General features: G+C 36.9%; 1 pseudogene; it reads right to left on the bottom strand.

Moving 5' to 3' along the window:
• LOC135712903 (uncharacterized) overlaps positions 1–19,151 on the bottom strand; it is a 171,256-nt pseudogene that overhangs the window by 38,963 nt on the left and 113,142 nt on the right.

Genomic DNA, 19,151 nt, shown 5'->3' with positions numbered 1-19,151 from the left:
TAAGAACACCGCATTTCTTGACATGTGCTTCTCAGAATTCATAGTATTTTAAAGGAATAAATGTTTTGAATTCGATGCCTAGACATATTAAACGTTCAGCAACACTTACATCATTTAAGAGACACACGTTATTTTGAACAGTTATTTTTTTTTAAGTTGGCAAATTATGTATCTTGATGAAGTTACGTACTATTTTGTTTGGATAGCTGTCATAAATAATTTTTAAACATTATTGTAGAACTGCAAAAACTATTTTGTTCTCCATTTGATTTAATAGTAGTAGTTAATTAAAAAAAATGTGAGTAGTCTACCGACCTCGGCTGGGATTGAACCCAGACCCATTGGGTTGAGAAAGCAGTCGAGCTTACCACTACACCACCAGTGCCGGCCAAAGAGGTTAACGCTTAAGCTTTTTCACATTTATTCACGCTGTGAAGCAACTATTGCAGACGGAAGTATCGTTGATTAGTCTGGTCAGTTTCCTGAGAAAACCGTTCTCGTTCATAATATTCTATAGCTATTCAGAGTAATTCCAATGTACACCGAAAAGTATTCTCTGATGTTTAGGTGTTTTCTTGATGTCATTGGATCTGCCCGAAAGATCTCTGAACTTCCTTAAAGTTTTCTATACTTCCATACATGTTTCAATACATTCTAAAAGCCTTCTGGAGGTAATTGAATTGACTTGAAGTTCCCGTAAATTCCCTAAAGTTTTGAAAACTTCTTTGATGATCTCTGGACTTTGGTGCTTCCATATTTTTTCTTCTTTGATTTGTTTTCCGTCGATCTTGTATTCAGTACTGAGTACCAATGCTACCGACGCCAGGGAGGAATATCCCACTCCTGGACCCTACCTATCGACCCATCAACTCATGGACCGGGGACCAACGGCTTTACTTTTCTTCCGAAGGAAGGTGTGGTCAGAGATTTTACGCCTCACAAAATCCTGGTGGCACCGACTGGGATTAAACCCAGGCCTTTTTGGAGAGAGAGACTATCACGCTTACCACTACACCACCGGAACTGCTTTGGTGCTTCCCTAAAGTTCACTAAATATTCTAATGTACCGGCAATTTTACTGACGTTTATTGATTATTTTTATAACCGAATCTGTTCAACGTCACTTTCTTCGTTTTCCACTTCGTAGACTGCCTTGCAGAAATCCACTTTGTCCCCCAGCTACGAGAGCCGTTGTAAACTGATAGAATTAGAAACTCTCCGGGTTTGAAACGACACTAGCAGATCATTAACTAATGCCGACACTCTACAAGGAAGAATAGATTGTGAGGCCATCCTGAGCCAAATTGATCTGAATGTCCAACCCGACCGCTTCGTAACAACCCTATGCTTAGATTGTCACTGCGTCTAACGAAGTACGGGTCAAACGATGCGATTTGCGGGCGTTCAACAGAGTCGCATTATTATTAATAAAATCCAATAACAATAAAATATAAACAATTCTTTGAATTTCCCATAATTCGTCGGGATTCGTTGGAAGTTCCTGCTATTTTCTTTAAGTTAATGGAAATGTGAAGTTCTCTGATCGTCCTCTAGGTACTCGGCAAGTTTTCTGAATACAATGAAACTTTTTGAAACTTTTTTATATTTCTCTGGATTTCTTTGAAAATTTTAGAACTGCTAAAAAACTAATTCTGATCTTCACTGAAGTTTTATGAATTTATTCTATTTCTTAAAACGGGCATGAAAATCACGGAACTCCCTTCAAATGATCTCACAACTTCCCTTTTGTTACCAAATAATGAATAAAGCTCTCGGAGCATCGCTTGAAATTTACTGAACTTCCAAAAAGTTCACTCAATTCTCCTTAATGTACTGTCCTAAAATGAATGGAACTGCCCAAAAAACTTTAAAACTTTTTTGAAAATCTTTTAAAATCATTAACATTTCATGTTCGGAGTTTTCTGGACTTCCCTAAAATTCCCGGAACTTCATAAAGGTTCTTATAGACCTTCAAACATCCAAAATAGTTTGAACTTTCCTGATATACGTGGAACTTCCCTGAAGTACGCTGAACTTCCCTAAAGTTATTGGTGATGTTTCAATAACTTTAGGGAAGATCTCTGAAATTCTCTAAATACTCTAGACCTAAGCAAATCCACGCCAAATTTTTACAAACAAAAAACTTTTTTTTTTAATTCCAGAAAATTGTTTTTTATGCAATCATCACATAAATATTGCGAGAAAGAAAATTTACTAAAAATTGATGTTCTACGATTTGGGTCAATTCTTAAGTGCCCGTTGTGTCCAATATCATAGCAGATAGTATTTTTTTCTTGATTTGTTTTCGTCGATCTTGATTTCCGTGCTGAGCACCAATGCCTCTGACGCCAGGGAGCTCCCACACCTGGACCCTACCTATCGACTCATCCATTCATAGACCGGGGACCAACGGCTTTACTTCCCTTCCAAAGGAAGGCGTGATCAGAGATGTTATGCCTCTGAACATCCCGGCGGTGCCAACTGGGATTGAACTCAGGCCTGCTAGGGTGAGAGGTTATCACGCTTACCACTACACCACAGGCGCTGCTTAGATAGCATTTTTGATAAGCTTTAAAATAAACATATGCTTTCTTTTGCTATTGAAGTTTTTAACAGCTTTTTGCACTTTTTGACATCAATTAATGCTTTTTTTACAGTGTGTATTTTATTTTCTGAAAAGTCAATCCAGTTTCCTTCAACTTTGTCTCAGACATCATTTCGATTAGATGAGTCGTTTTCGTGCTATGACTTATTGAATTATTGAATACGCCATATTCGAAAACTTGATGAGAGTAAACATGGCCGAATTCCAGCACAAACTTGGTTCATTGCCCATATTGAACAATTATGCGCAGTTTCATAGAATTCAGAGAGAGAGAGAGTAAAGTAAAATCGTTTCGTCAGTTGACGTGGATTAGCTCATCTTACATCTATGAGTTACTAAGAACTTCTTTTCTACATCCCTGAAGATCTCTTGAATTCTCTGAAAGCCTTTTAATATCCTTGTGGTTCTTAAACATTTTTTAATTTTTTTTGCGGTTTTCATGAAGCGAATGAAACCGTCCTTATGTTCTTGTAGCTTCCCTTAAGATTCCAAAGTTTTCCGAAAGTTTTCGTAACTTCTCATTTTTTCATGCAGTGGAACATCCCTGAAAATCTCGGCATTTCCCTTTATAACCATTATCTGAGTGACGGTGCTCCCATTTGTATAACATGGTGTGTGAAAAGCAGAAAATCTTCACGCACATAATCTTAAAAGTTTCTACAATTCTCGTGAAGCTAATGGGTTTGTCCTGAAGATCTCTAATCTTTCTTGAAGTTCACGAAACTTCCATAAAATTCTTGCTATTATCCTGATGAATGTTGAAAGCAATGGAATTGCCCTGAAAATCTCTAAGCTTCTCAAAAGTTCTGTGAACTTCCGTGAACTGTTTGGAGCTTCATAAGTTTACTAAACTTCCCTGAAGTTTTCGGCACTAACGGGTGTTCAATAAAAAATGAGAATTATTTCAGTGCCCATCACTCTTGTGAGAGCATCGCTATTAAGTTGCGTCGTACGGCTGACCAGGGCCCCTTCTCCAATATTCATTGACGTTTTTTTTGAAGAATAAACATTATGTTTTTAATAAAAAATACTGAATTCGTTGAAAAAAAAATTTTTTTACCAGCTATATGACAGAAAAAATTCTCATTTTTTATTGAACACCCGTTATCCTAAATTCTGGAACGTTCTAGCTATTTTCCTGAAATTAATGAAACTGTCCCAAATTTTTCGAGATTTACCTGAAGCCTCCGCAATTTTACTGATATTATTGGAACTGCCCCGAAAATATCAAAACTGCCCCTAAGTTCACCTAGCTTCCCTCATCAAACTTAACTGAAGTTTTTGCAACTTCTGTAATCTGTACTTGTTTTTTTTTTTAGGTAATTGGAATTGCGCTTAAGCTCTTTGATCTTCAATGAAAATTTTTTTTTCTTGAAATTTATGAGACTGTCCTGAAGCTATCGAAACTCACATAATAAATATCTTCAAATATCCCCATTGTTCTAGACGTTTTTGAGGTTGATTATTACTATGAAAAAATAAATAAAAATAAAATGGAAACGCTTTTGGACGGCGTTGCATAACCAACCGAAACGCTTACAAAAGAGTATTTCACTTTTCGCTCAGTGAAACATATACAATGTATGAGAGGGAGGTATCGAACATATCCTTAAAGTCAACGATTCCACAAATGAACTAATTTAACCCATTATTATTTAGCACATCCACCTTTAGCAATAACCGTAGATGTGTCTATATTTACAACGCACAATAATCAAGCAACCGAATGAATCCTCTCGCACGTAAAGTAGTTCAGAGGAGGAGATCAAACAGACACAGATAACAGAGATAACATCCGGACGGGGGGAAACGCTCCTACCTGTGTCGGCTTCGTCGTCGAACTCTTGACCTACGTCGGTATGGGCTTCACTAATTCGCGCTAAGTCTTCGGATGTGTGCGGCAGGAGTGCATTGCTCATTGGTAACGGCGCTGGATCGAGGATAATAGGAGCGTCATCAGCGTCCCGCAGTGTCGACACTACGGCCTGATGAAATTCTAACAAGTCGTCACCTATGGTTGGGGAGAAATTGATGAAATGAAACATGATGGTATGGTTAGCAAACCAAGCAGAACTATATTTTGGTAATAATGCTTTTCTGGTGATTTGAAAGGAAATGAGATGACTAACCTACTAATCTTTGCACGAAGGACGCGGGCACTAAGCCCCTTCTACCATCTAACAGTTCGGCATCCAGATAGCCACCTTGTGGTTCACCGTTGCCCCAGACTAACAAATAATCACCAGCGCATAGCGCTAATTCCCCTTCAGAACCTTCCACTCTACAAATATCACACAGAAAGCATTCGAAAAAAATAAATGACATGTTATTTAGCAAATGAATGATCAGTAACGCTCCGCATTAGGAGCCACTCGATATAAACAGGTAGATTGAGAAAAAACTGGTATACTCACTCTGGCGGGTCATAGGAAAATCTTGCTATAAATACACAACATCTACCTTTTCCCGGTATATCTAACATATCCACTTGCGGTTCACCGGTACCGTTCAGTGTTAAACCGTGTGTTCGTGCTATGGGGGAATAGAGCGATTTTTTTAGGATCTACAGCTACAACGCTTTCGAGTTACCGACTCCCGGACGCTACTCACCATCTAGTTCCATTCCGATCAGTGATCGACTTTGCGAATGCATAAATGCCGGGTTGACACCGTCGATACCGGCAAAGCTGTCCATGTTCCAACCCGCTGGAGGGATAGGTGAACAGGGGGTACCTCCTCGCTGAGCATAGCGTGTCAGCAGATCTAACTCGTCCAGCGGTTTCATCTTGGAGCTGATGCCACCAGACGTTAGTAGAGGATTGGTATAGGTCGAATACGACGTACACGTATTGTAGTTCAGGTTGGTACCGTACGTACTCGTCAGTGGGTTAGTCGAGCTTAATCTTAATCCTGTGCCGGTTTCGAGTCCGGATCCCAAACCGGACAGACCCGAAACTCCAGTTGTGCCTACGCCGGACCCTCCTACCGTACCGAGAACACTCGCCAGGCCTCCGGTCGTCGCTGAGTGCGTTGGGAATGTGTACGATGATGCTACGGGTGCTACGCTTAGTCCTAGGGTGTAACTGGCTGATCCCGATGGTATCGAATGTGTGTTGTGTAACGACAGGACGGGCATTGTAGAACTCTGTTGGGATAGATTGTGAGGCGAATGTACAGGTTATTAATCAGTTGTGCCTCTTTTGGATGATTTTTTTGGTTTTCGTTGATCTACGGTGATGAGTAGTTGATGATAATGATGATGAATGGGGATTATGATGATTAAGTGGTGATAAAATATGCGGGGACTGCTAAAAATGGGAATGTGCTTTAAAACAAGAATTTTAGATCGAAAAAGGGTTTTATTTGCGGGGGACAGATGGAAAAGAAGCTGCAGAAAGGATGATAGGGTAGGTCAACATAACAACCCCCTGCTTCCCACTGATCTTCTGCTCTTTCGATCTGTAAAGAGATCTCCAACAACTGTGCCAAATTTGTTCAAATTTGTATGCTATCTAGATTTGCGAGAGAACTTTAAAGTTTGTATGGGAAAATGTATGACAAACGTAAACGTAACAATAATGGACACTTATTGCTCTTGATAAAATTATTTTTGAACATGATCTAAATGACACGCTCCGTTATTTTTTTTTTATTATTTTAGTATGCAACTAGTCGTCAAAATTTCGACTTCATTCAAATTACAATACATGAAAGTGATTTTTTTTAAATGTCTCTGAGTTGAGAGTTAAGTGGTTTATGGTTCACAATACTTAATTAACAATTCCATAAAGAGCTGGAAAAGTGCCTAACATCTTTTGTAAACAATAACTTCTCTCGATGAATTAAAGACACGTCCACGCAAGCCAACAGAACCATTAGTTTATGTGCGGGAGTCTTGAATTCCTACACGGTAAGAATTGAATACCCATTTATGTGTCAAATTTGTCGCATTTCTCAAAAAAAAAGGGCAAATCATTAATTAGTTTTTTTTTAGTAACTTTTACACATAAGTGCACACTACGAAAAAGACATGTAAATTTAAGTGCCCTGAGACCGACACATGCAAGCGGCCCTTTTGACATAAGAATCAGTTGAAAAGGACGAGAAAATTAATTCAATCAAACGCACTTTTCGTCGAGTTGCATATGTTTCAGTTTCAGGACACTTAATTTTAAATGCCATGTTTGTTTACGTTCGATGATTTACGTCAAAGCTGAATTACGTTTCGTGTAAAAATAATAATTTCTAAGTGTGTGGGTACCAGTTACTCAATAATGGGTATTATTGTAGGCCTTTTTTCGTAATGCGTCAAATTTTACACATAAATGGGTATAAAAGCTGGCCCTTATTACCGTTGTCACTTCATGGTGAAATGACAACTTATCACTCACGGTGAAGAGATTCCCATTTGATTTAAGCGGCTATTACTTCACCGTGAGTGACTAGTGGTCACTTCACTTCATTTTCACCGTGAAGTGATACCCGTAATAATGCTGTTCGGCAGCTAAAATTGTTTGTTGGAGATAATGCCAAATTTTAGGATGTATTTATAATAAAACAACAAGAAGTTTACTTTTGGGATATTATCGATTTTCTTTGCAAAAATCGATACAATTGAAACTTTTGTTTTCATCAAAACATGTTAAACGATCGCTCAAGTACTTAAGATGGTAGAATACATACCAATATCTCATTTGATGAAATTCTTCAAATGGATAACAACCAGCATTTAAACTTCGAAAAAATAAATTTAATATATTCACATTCTCATCTTGTTGCACTTTTGGTGTCCTCTGTGATCTGTATGTTGAGTGTCGTATTAAATATTAAATTTTTTTATCTTATCTTATCTTTCTTTATTAAAGAGACTTTTAGTCGTCGGCTGGTTCATCTCTGTGGATATTTATTAAATATAACAGTATTTTTCGAAAATATTACTTAGTTTTACAATCATATTGTAATGTAATATTTTAATTAATGGAACTGCTTCCTCATTGCCACATCTTTAAAATGTATTAAATCCAAAGTACGGTGCTTATTATTGTACCTTTATTTTCTTAGATGGCATCAGCGTCAAATGAGTAACAATATTCAATTGAAACAATTTGATAATTTCTTCTGTCACATTTATCACACAATTCTTAATTCAAATTACTGTATTCATATCACTAAGTATTAGAGTCCATAAGTTAGTCCAGCATACGTAGTGCACCACATAAACACACTTTTCACTGAGGGTCGTAAAATAGCTTAAAGTAACCCCTTCAAACGTCACCACAATTTGCCTAAACACTCATGAATATGAAATGTCAATATTCAGCTTTTAAAGCCCCAGAACGGTTTTCTCCCAGTCAAGAGACAGCAAAACCCCATCCAAATAGCACACACATAAGTGGGTAATGGTGACACTCTCAAATGCGACAGAATGGAGACACTGTGTCGACAGAGCGGCAAGGTTATTCTGCTTCTTCTTCAAATACACCCTTCAGCTCTTGTTCATATGCATAAATTTATTCATAAACTGATATTTAGCATTCCATCTCACTAAAATTATCCCGTACAAGAATTTAATTTCATCTCAGTGGAACGACAAGCACAGCCAAATCTTTTATGAAAATATTTAAATCTGAATCGTAAAAAAAAGAAAAGTCAACTTGCACGCGTTCAAAACAGGGAACGGGCTCGAAATGGCCCACGAGACACTATTTAAACCGTCGAAGAGTGATCTTAATTAAATAACAGTTGAATCCTTTCTGGGGTGTCACACAATTTGAAGAGCTTTCTCATGGCAACATCCCCTGACTTTTGTGTCCTTTTGCGTTCGGGCGTTCGTTTGTACGTTCGGAGTGGATGATGGTGTCATCATCTGTTAGTCGGAGATGAGCTCTAGTTTGTCTTATGATTCTCTTTCTCTCTCTCTTTGGCATTTTTGTTGTTGTTGCTGTTGCAAGTTGTGCTCACATTGAACAGATTATTGCCAATGAAACAGTGTTGGCAGATCGTGTATTATGTTGCACTGATTTTGTCTTGAGAAAGACAAGTTTATTGATTTCGAATTGACAGGACGGTTTTGAGTTTCGGTATACGCAATAGCACAATTGATTACGAAAAAATGGATTGCCCATCAATTTTGAATATATATTCATCTTGGATTCAATGATAAAAAATGGGGCATATTACCCACAATGAAAATAAAATTTAGTTTATACAATGAAATCGTTCGTTTTATCCAAAGATTCATTCGTTCTTATCTGCAACGAAATAGATTTGTACTTTTTATAAATCTAGTTTCGATAGAAATGCCACACTTGCTACTGATTTTATTTCGTATTGCGGATGAATGATTTATTAAATAAATACGAAACTTTTATGGCGATTGAAAAAGTACGAAACATTCGTAAACTCAAAAAAGAATGTGAGTGCATTGTACGATAATAATGCAAAGGGTAACGAAAATTTCGTTAAAAACTACATTATCTTCCTGGTTATCGTTGCATGTAGGGAAGGCATTTCATACGATCGCACTGCACATAGGAGGCAACCAGTCTCCATGTCCTTCCGTGAAGAATGATTTCCCCGCACCAGATTAAAGTCCATCCATTATTGTAATCCCATCTCCAACATAAACGTGGTGATTCCACCTTCATAGCTACCAGCATTCACATCAGCATCACTCGCTAAAAATATGAGCAGGACGACAGCAGAAGCAACAGCTTTTAAACACACAAGACAAATAGAGCGAAATTTGCTGGTCCGTACGAAATTCAGTTCGTGTATTGTACGAATAAGGCGTAATATTAGCATTTTGCTAGAGAACAGGCAATACGAATGTTTCGTACAATTTACGAGAAATGTGTTTTATCTACAAAAACAATTTTTACGAAACGAGCCTAAGAGAATAAACGAAAAAATATGTTCAGTGCTTGGATGAACCGAAGTAAGAAATTAATAATTTACAGCAAATGTAAGATTTTATGCCATTTTTCAAATGAGGCAGGCTTTTAAAACTTTACTTTATGCATTGCTATATAAAAAACTAGCCTAACAAGCTTTTTTAACGTTTGAATGCTTGTCATAATGACGCCAAAAAGTACATAGGAAGGAAACTTTTCAGAATTTTGTTTTTATTATTGATCCTAGACACTTACCACCATCGTTGCATTTATTTAAAGAAACGATATGCTCAAAGAAATGCAAGGGGCGTTTTGCCCTGGGGGAGCATTTTATGCACTCCTACCTATTGTTGAATACGTTCAATGAACCACGTTTGGCTGGAATTCGGCCACCGCCAAAGTAAAAAAAATGGCGATTTCCAAGTTTTTCAATAAATCGTTACACGAAAACGGCTCATCTAATCAAAATGACGTCTGACACAAAGTTGCATAATAACCTATTCAGAAAAATATTCACACTAAAAAAAAATTCACATTTTTCTCCAAAACATGTTAGCTGTTAAAAACTTCAAGAAATAAAACAGTACATTTTTATGATTTGTATACTATTTTTTTACATCTTACTAAAAATGCCAACATTCCTGATATTGGACACAAAAGGCACATTAAATTTTGTTACAATCATAAAACATCAACTTTTCGTATTATTTTTGAACATTTCATTCACGTGAATTACACAAATTGTGCATAGGGAATAGATTTTCTGGACTATAAAGAAATGTTATCTGCATACAAAAACAATAAATAATTGTTTTGTTCAAAATCAGAAAATACATATTTTTGATTAACCCAGAAATGATTGCAACAGCTTGCATAACTATTACTTGATATCCCGCATAGAAAAGAACCTCAAGAAGTGCTTATCAACCCATTCTTGTAATCATCCTAACCAGAGTTGTTAACCGATAACCGTCGATAACATCTCCGATAAAATCTGCAATGCAAATTCACCATTACCGACGTTTACGCTGACGTTATCGACTGTTATCGATTGGCAACCCTGAGGACAACCTTCTGTTATATGGTGGCACAATTTCTTGCATAGATTTTGTACGATGCTCAATTTTTAGGTATGTTGTGAATCTAGTATTGAGAAAATATAACAAAATCAAATCTCAATCCCTCTGATGATCACTAGACTGATGCAAAATTTGAAATGTTCGCCTCCCAAAATTTTATCTCATTTGGTACGAAACTGACTTGGCACAAACCAGTAAGTTTAAAATGGAAATTACTATGGAAAATAATCTTTTATTGTTCACATCAATCTAACAATTCACCACATTGCTCTGCTTTGAAAAATGATAGCTGATATTGTAGAGATTCTTCTCAGATACAACTTTTCTCATGACCATTTTTCGATAAAATGTAAGAAAGTACGTCTGTCACTTTTGTTTGTGGTTTTGCTAAAATTTTACACTAAGAAAAAATCATGTAAATTTAGGTGCTCTGAGAGTATACGAGCGTCAATTTTGACATAAATATTCATGCGATATATTCACAGCTATAGTCACCCACGTCGAACAATCTGCCTTCACGGTACATTACACACCCTACAACTGCATCAAAACGATCAGTCAGTAGAAAAAAGGAATCAAAATATTTGATTTTCTGAATGAAATAAAACACACATTCCATCGAACTTTTATATTTGTGGATGTGCATATGCGCGGTAAATCGTTCCACATCACCAAAATTGAGCTCACAAAACATACAATACACTTTTTCCGGCATTCTCCACTAAAGAAGTGACTCGAGCATGTTAATTTAAAGGTTTTATCGTTGAGAATTCGATGTTCTTCAATAAGTTTTTACATCGCGTAGAGAATAATACACTGCAAGAGAAAATTAATCGAATAAACGTGTAATTTTATGATTTTTATCTGACTCTTTTGATGTGCGTGATTTTTAATGTAAAATTAAATTCAAACATAGTTTGAAGCGATGTAATTTTAAAATGGTTTTGGGTTTAAACGCCATGTAAAATTCTTTATTTTTTGCTGTGTAGCTCAATCAAAGATAGTTTCCGTCGAGCAACTAACTTTTCAGTCTCGGAGCACTTAATATTACATGATGTGTTTGTTTACGTATCCTTTTTATGTCAGATGGATTCCGTCTCGTGTAAAGTAAGTTATTTCTAAGCGTATGCTCTAAACTCATACAGACTCTGCGAACAAATTCCAAAACTATCTACATATTAGTGTTAATAAGCATTAATTTTACTGGAATGTTGTAGAGGTTGTCGCTATTGTGTTTCACTTTGGGGCTTGTTAGTCATATCTAATAAAAAAAAATATGGCGTTTTAGGGTCATTTGACGGGAATTTTTAAGGTCACTTCAGTGTTTTTTTAGGTTGTTTTTGGTTTTTTAAAGCCATTTTGGTGTTTAATGACCATTTTGAAGGTATAAAACTTGATTAGCGGAGTTCATAATTAATTTTATATTATTGTTGTTCAAGCAATTCGAAATTTTTAACGTTTTGGCGTGTATTGGGCTAACCTTTTAGGGTTTTCTTTCTGGTGAATAAATTTTGTTGTTTTGGTCTTTCAAGACCATGTTGACGTTTTATATCCATTTTAAATAGTTTTCTAGTGTTTGGAGGTTTTGTTCTCGAGCCCTAAGCCTTACACGTTGAATCATAGCACGAAAACGGCTCATTTAATCGAAATGACGTCTGACACAAAGTGGTACGATACTGGGTTGCCTTTTTAAAAAAAATACTCATAGAAAAAAATAAATAAAATATGTGTTAAAAACTTCACTAAAAAACCGAAACCAGTACAAATTTACAAAAATCGTAGAATATAAGTTTTAAGTTTTTTTTTAGAACTGGTATTTTTTTTACAGTGTGTATTTCTTCGGAAAAGGTAATATGACGGATGTGATTATTCAATTTTTGGTTTTTAATTTTTTGTCGAATCTAAATGAATTTGATAAAGCCTAATAAATCCATGGAGCCGTCCAAGTGGCCAATCATCTACATTTCAAGCTGCTTGGATAAAAACAATGATAAAAAAATGCCTGAAATCATACTTTTTGAAAAAGTTTATGATATTGTGATCTTTCAAAAGTGGTTGAAAATTTATAAATTTAAAAATAGGTAATTTTTGAAAAAAAAATCGAAAAAATCAACACTTTTAAACTCCCAAACATATAAATGGTTACCCTAATGACAAAAAAAAAAAAAAAAAACGCTCTTAATATTTTGCAATAAGGAAAAAAACAACAAATTTTTCGAAATTCTGAAAACCATTATATCGTTTTGCTATAGAATGGCTGATATGTATGTCAACTTGGTAATCAAAAATTTGCCTGACATCAGCATGGAACCAATCCTGATCAGAATATGGAGATTAAATTTAATTTTAATTGTTGACAGCAATTGAATTAGTTCTTATTAAATCTGAACCGTGGATAATAAAACGGAGACGAATCGCCCTAATCAAAACAGTAGATGTCAGAATTAATTAACAGTTCGAAATATTACGTTGTACGGTATCAAAGTTTGTCAAACAATAAGCTTCAAATCATCGATCGAAATATCATTCCCATACAGTAGGTGTATTCTCACGAGATGATTGTACGTTATTGTTATTAGCATTGCCCTTTTAACCGCAAACTATGGCCACACTATTCTGTCCAAGTCGATAGCACTGTTCTTAGCTACGAATCCCAAATTTGGTGCTACTTTATCTTGTCTTGAACACACCAGAAAGGCTTGCTTCCATTTAATCTCCGACGACAACGACGACGCGTATCGTTTTTCATTGTCGTTTTTCCTCTCCATAACTCCCCCGTTTTCCACAGCCGACCGTCATCGTTTTCGTTATAATAATCGTCTGTCTGTGATGATGGTAGCCACGAGCAAGCAGTTTCCGTTCGGCGCACTTTCCTCCCTCCTCGGTGCTTTAGTTCTCGGTGAATCCGCTTCCGAACCGTGCCTAGCATATATCGTACCAATGAAGAAGAAACACGAAGGCAAGCAGAAAACTTAATCTCTTCGATCCCCGCATTCCGAGCTGACTTTTGCGGGACCGCATCCAGAAGAAGGGCCCATAGAACTGGCCTGGGAGGGCAAGAAAAATCGGTAGAATCAACGTGTAGTGGATGCTGCGGTGAACAATAAAAGAGCCTCTACCACCACCACCAGCCGAAAGAAGCAGAAAGCTGTCGAAACGATATGATGAGATACGTCGGAACTGGAACAACAAAAAAAAGGATGCTTTTTCCATTTTTACCTCCTGCGGTGATGCGCCACGGCTGCTTAGCGTTTTGTCGGTATTGATTTTTGGTGGCCAATTGGAGGCCGATTTTTTCCGCACGCGTTAGTTGGATTGGAAGGTATGAGTGGTTAGTTAATTGGAGGGTATGAGTGGTTTTCATTAGAGAGCTTGACAGCGGGTTAGTGGCGAAATTGGGCCATAAGAAAAAATATCATCGCAAAGGCCTCCAGAGGTTTAATTTGTATAGTAGCTAAAGACTAACTGGGGATATAACGAAGAGGTTTTTGTATCACACCACAGTTAGTAGAATTTTGCTCAATTTTCACGGCCATCAGTAAGTTTTCTAACGCGATGAAAAAAGCAGAAAAGAACAAATCTAGATAGAGCGTTTTTGCAGTGCTGCAATAATTCTTAAAAAGTCGTTATGACAGCTATTCATACAAAAAATCCACTACAAACTTCGTCAAGATACATAATTTGTCAATCAATAAAAAGGAATTCTATAGACAACTGTTCAAAAGACAGCTTCAACGTGTGAAATGCAATGGCTATTAAATTATGTAAGTGTAGTTGCACGTTTGATGTGTCTAGGCAGCGAATTGAAAACATTTAAACCTCTAAAATACAATGAATTTTGGGAAGCACAGGTCATGAAATGTGATGTTTTTATTTCATCCACGCCTCTAATATTATATCTATGAAACTACTAACAGTTAAATCGTTTTTCAATCGACATAGAATTCCATACTTCTTGGAAATTTTCATGATGTCAATATCAGAGTTGAACTTAAAATTGTCATCAACAATTACACCAAGATATTTAATACCCCGAACGCGATCAATAGCCTCTTCATCAATTACAACGGAGACGTTCTCATTTACTCGATTCCACGAAATTACCATTAAATTAGTTTTACTTGTATTCAATTTCAACTGCTTATACTTCAACCATCTACTTAGAGAACGCAAATCTTCATTCAAGTATAAAACGGCATCATCTTAATCCTTAGCTGCAATAAATAACACAGCATCATCTGCAAAAGATTAATGTAGCAAAATCGTAAAACACGTCATTATTATTTTTTCCTTGATTTGTTTTCCGTTGAACTTGTTTTCGGTACTGAGTACCAATGTTACCAACGCCAGGCAAGCAGCTCCCACACCTGGACCCTACCTATCGACCCATCACAACTCATGGACCGGGGATCACCGGCTTTACTTCGCTTCCGAAGGAAGGCGTGATCAAAGATTTTATGCCTCAGATCGAACCCAGGCCTTTTGGGGTGAGAGGCAATCACGCTTACCACTACATCACCGGCGCCGCTGCAAGTCATTAATATACATAATAAATAAAAAGGGCCATTATACACATGGTTATTCCCAACGGGACTGGAAACAGAATCATTAAAAGCAGTCCGTTGAGTTCTGTCACACAAATAGATTTCAAACCATTTATGCAGTACCGTAAAACGGGGTAACATTGATAATTTTTTAAAGTAGGTATATTCTAAATATTGTTTACAGCAATGAAATTTTTTTAAATTTTATATTTTTAAAACAAGTACTGAGGATCGAGGAGTTAATTCGTTAGTTATTTGTTTAACGGAAATTAAAGTATATGCATTTTTTGTTAAGTTGTTTGACAGAACATCAGTATTTTGATTTGGGATTACTTTAATAATGCTCGATAAATGTAGAAAAAAGAAATCGTGAAACTCAAACTTTTCAGTTCTTTATATATGAAACTTTGAATGAGTATATCATCAGAAAACATCATAAGCAATAAGAATACAACATTGAATTTGTGATGGCTATATCGGAAATACATTTCATAAATGGCATGCATAAATGAGTGCTTTTTCAAACAAGCGAAAGATCCGAAAATTGTTTTTCAATCTGTTTGTAAAATATGTATACATACTATATAAAAACTATATACGATATCAACGGAAATACCCTAAGCTACAATATGGAACCAATATTCCTAATTTAGAGAAAGCGCAGCGAGTAAATTTAATCTTTATATTATACTATCAAAGTTACCCGCATTATCAAAGATACCCCGTTTTACGGTACTCGTAATTCCAAAGCACTTGATTGATCTAGAAATTGTTTCTTTTTTTTTTTCCTTTTGGTTTGTTTTTTCCGTCGATCTTGTTTTCCGTGCTGAGCACCAATGCTACCGACGTGCCAGGAAGGCAGCTCCCACACCTGGACCCTACCTATCGACCCATCAACTCATGAACCGGGGACCAACGGCTTTACTTCCCATCCGAAGGAAGGCGTGATCAGAGATGTTATGCCTCAGAACATCCCGGCGGCGCCGACTGGGATTGAACCCAGGCCTGCTGGGGTGAGAGGTAATCACGCTTACCACTACACCACCGGCGCCGTTAGAAATTGTTTCAAATGAGCGTTTTCGATCCAAAAATAGCAACAATCGTATCTTTACGCTCCATTTTATTTTTCCACTTTGATAATACTAAATTCACAACATTTACAAGAATGACCTTCCCGATATCTAGATTATGCTATTACTTTTTAAATACTACCAAAGCTGGCCCTCACAACAAGTTCTAAAAGTTCTATTATGCAAAGTTATTTGCAAATCGGAGAAGGTTGCGTTTTTTTCGATTCATCATTTGGCGTGGAACTGCTCCCAAGTTAAAAATCTGGCCACTTCCCCGAAAGTAACAGCATTGAAAGCATTTTTTCAGTGCTTTTTTGGGCTCTTTGTGTGGCTACCATTGCATTTTTGTTTGAATTCTCATGTAATTTGAAATGCCGCATGATATGTTTTGGCCCTAGTCAGAAACTGGCATCTTCCTAGGAAGCACCCGGAACATATCCGGATGTGACCAATGTGGATGGATTTAAGAGTTTTCCCAAACACTGGGCATAGAGTTGTTCCAACTCGTGGTTCATTCTTCTCCTCCATATGGCGTTTTCCCATAGCCCGCCAAAGATGGTCTTAAGCACACGTTGTTCGAAAACTCCCAGTGCTTTCAGGTCCTCCTCAGGCATTGTCCAAGTCTTATACCCGTAGAGAACTACCAGTCTTATCACTGTCTTGCACGTGGTGCACTTAGTACAGGGGTGAAGTTTACCAGACCTCAATGTCTTGTGGAGTCCGCAGCAAACTTCCGGCAATAGTGCGTCTCCGAATTTCTCTGCTGCAGTTGTTTTCCAACGGCTTCAATGATCCGAGGTACCGTAAAACGGGGTATCTTTGATAATGCGGGTAACTTTGATAGTAGAATATAATGATTTAATTTACTCTTTGCACAATGTCAAAATTGGAAACATTGGCTCTACTTTGGCCGTGTAAATTTAGGTTCCCTGAGACCGACACATGTAAGCGGCCTTTTTGACATAAGAATCAGTTGAAAGAAACGAGAAAATCAATTCAATCAAATGTTCTCCTCGTCTTGTTTCTTATCTTTCGGTTGTTCTCACTTAACTTTACATGAAATGTTTGTTTACGTTCCATGATTTAAGTTCAATATGGATTACGTCTCGCGTAAAAGTAGTTATTCCTACGTGTGTTTGATATTATAGAGTTTTTGTGAAGTATGTTTTACATATTTTCCAAATATCTGATTTTTTTTGTCTGATTGAAAAAGCGCTCAAACATGTTTCTCATTATATAATCATTAAAAGCTTCATATTTCTTGATCTTAATTTTTTGAGATTCTCGCATCTTTTTTCTACATTCATTGAGTATTATCAAAGTAGTTCCGAATCAAAATACTGATGTTCGGTCACAATACTGGAAAAAATAGTGTAAATTCAATAATTTCTGTTAAAAAAGCTCCCAACGAATTGAGTCTAGGATCCTCAGTAATTGTTTTAAAGTAATATTATTTAAAAAACATTAAATTTTGTGGAAAATATTAAGAATCAGCTTAAAAAAACTATCAAAATTATTCCGCTTTACGGTACACACATTCATCCTCACCTCGAACTCATCTCCGTCGATTTTCATACTTCTGCCTATGTGAGCTTAATAGCTCTTGGTTCTTCCAATCAACAGATACTTTGTCTTCAATGTATTCACCTTTAATCCAAGCTTTGCTGCTTCACGTTTCTACAATGTCCACGTCGTCAGCGAAGCAAATGTACTGGTTGGATTTATTAAAGATCGTGCCCTTCATGTTAAATCCTGCATTGTCCATAGCAGCTTCTAGCGCAATGTTGAACAGGAGGCAGGATACCAAACAAACATTGAAAGCAGAATTTAAGCTTCTTCTAGGCAAACATATGCATCTTTAGCTAAAAAATTGCACTTCAGCCTTGAATGGGCTCAAATTGTTTGTTGGGATTGTTGAGAAGACCATCGCACCCGATATCTTCACACAGAACTGTACCTCATCCATCGTAGCCTTGATCAGTCTGGTCAGTTTCCCGGGAAAACCATTCTAGTCCATAATCTTCCATAGCTCTTCAAGTACGAGGTTTTGAAATCGATTAAAAGGTGGTGCGTAGGGACTTGATATTCGCAATACTTTCGGAGGATCTGCCGCAACGTAAATATTTAGTCTGTTGTCGATCGCCCGTCAACAAAACCGGCTTCATAAATTCTCAAAAATTTGATTCGAAGATGATCTACCCAAGGATAGCACTTTATAGGCTGCGTTGAGAATAGTAATCGCTTGGTAGTTCTCACATTCTAACTTGTCACCCTTTTTGTATATTGGGCATATTACTCCCTCTTCCAACTCCTTGGGTAGCTGTTGTGAATCCAAGATCGTAACTACCAGTCGGTGCAGACAACTGCAGACCACCATTCACCATTGATCTTCTTTTCGATTTTTCATGTCTTTTGATGCGTGCATGATGTGTTTTGCATGTTTCAGGACGCCTTTAGTCTTATGGCGTGTCAGTCATGGCATAAGCAAATTGATATTTTCCGCTCTCATACGCTCTCGATATCACGCGTGATATTGGAGCAAAATTTCATGCTTGATATTGATTTTACAAACTCACAGCGTGTAAAGTTGAAGCTGAGAGTTGAATCAACGCAAAAATGATTCTGTGGCACCTCGTTTTCTTAGAAAGAGAAGGTATAATAATGCTATCTCTTTTTTCTCTGCACCGATGGCACACACCATAAAATATCATGTAAATTTAGGTGCTCTGAGACTGACATATACGAGCGTCATTTTTGACATAAAATTGGGTAGTAATAGACGCAACACTCAGCTCAATCAAACGTACTTTTCGTTGAGTACCGAACTTTTCAGTCTCGGAGCACTTAATTTTACATGACATGTTTGTTTACGTCTCATCCTGTATGTCAAAAATGGATTCCGTCACGTGAAAAATTAGGTATTTCTAAGTGTGCAGACTCGAAGTGACCGCTGCTGGCCG

Source organism: Ochlerotatus camptorhynchus, unplaced genomic scaffold, assembly GCF_037179485.1.
Source record: "Ochlerotatus camptorhynchus isolate MF236.1 unplaced genomic scaffold, CSIRO-AGI_Acam_v1.1 ptg000514l, whole genome shotgun sequence".
In the NCBI taxonomy this organism is placed as follows: domain Eukaryota; kingdom Metazoa; phylum Arthropoda; class Insecta; order Diptera; family Culicidae; genus Ochlerotatus; species Ochlerotatus camptorhynchus.
Note: the sequence above shows the minus strand (reverse complement) of the source record. Positions and strands in the feature narration are given on the sequence as shown.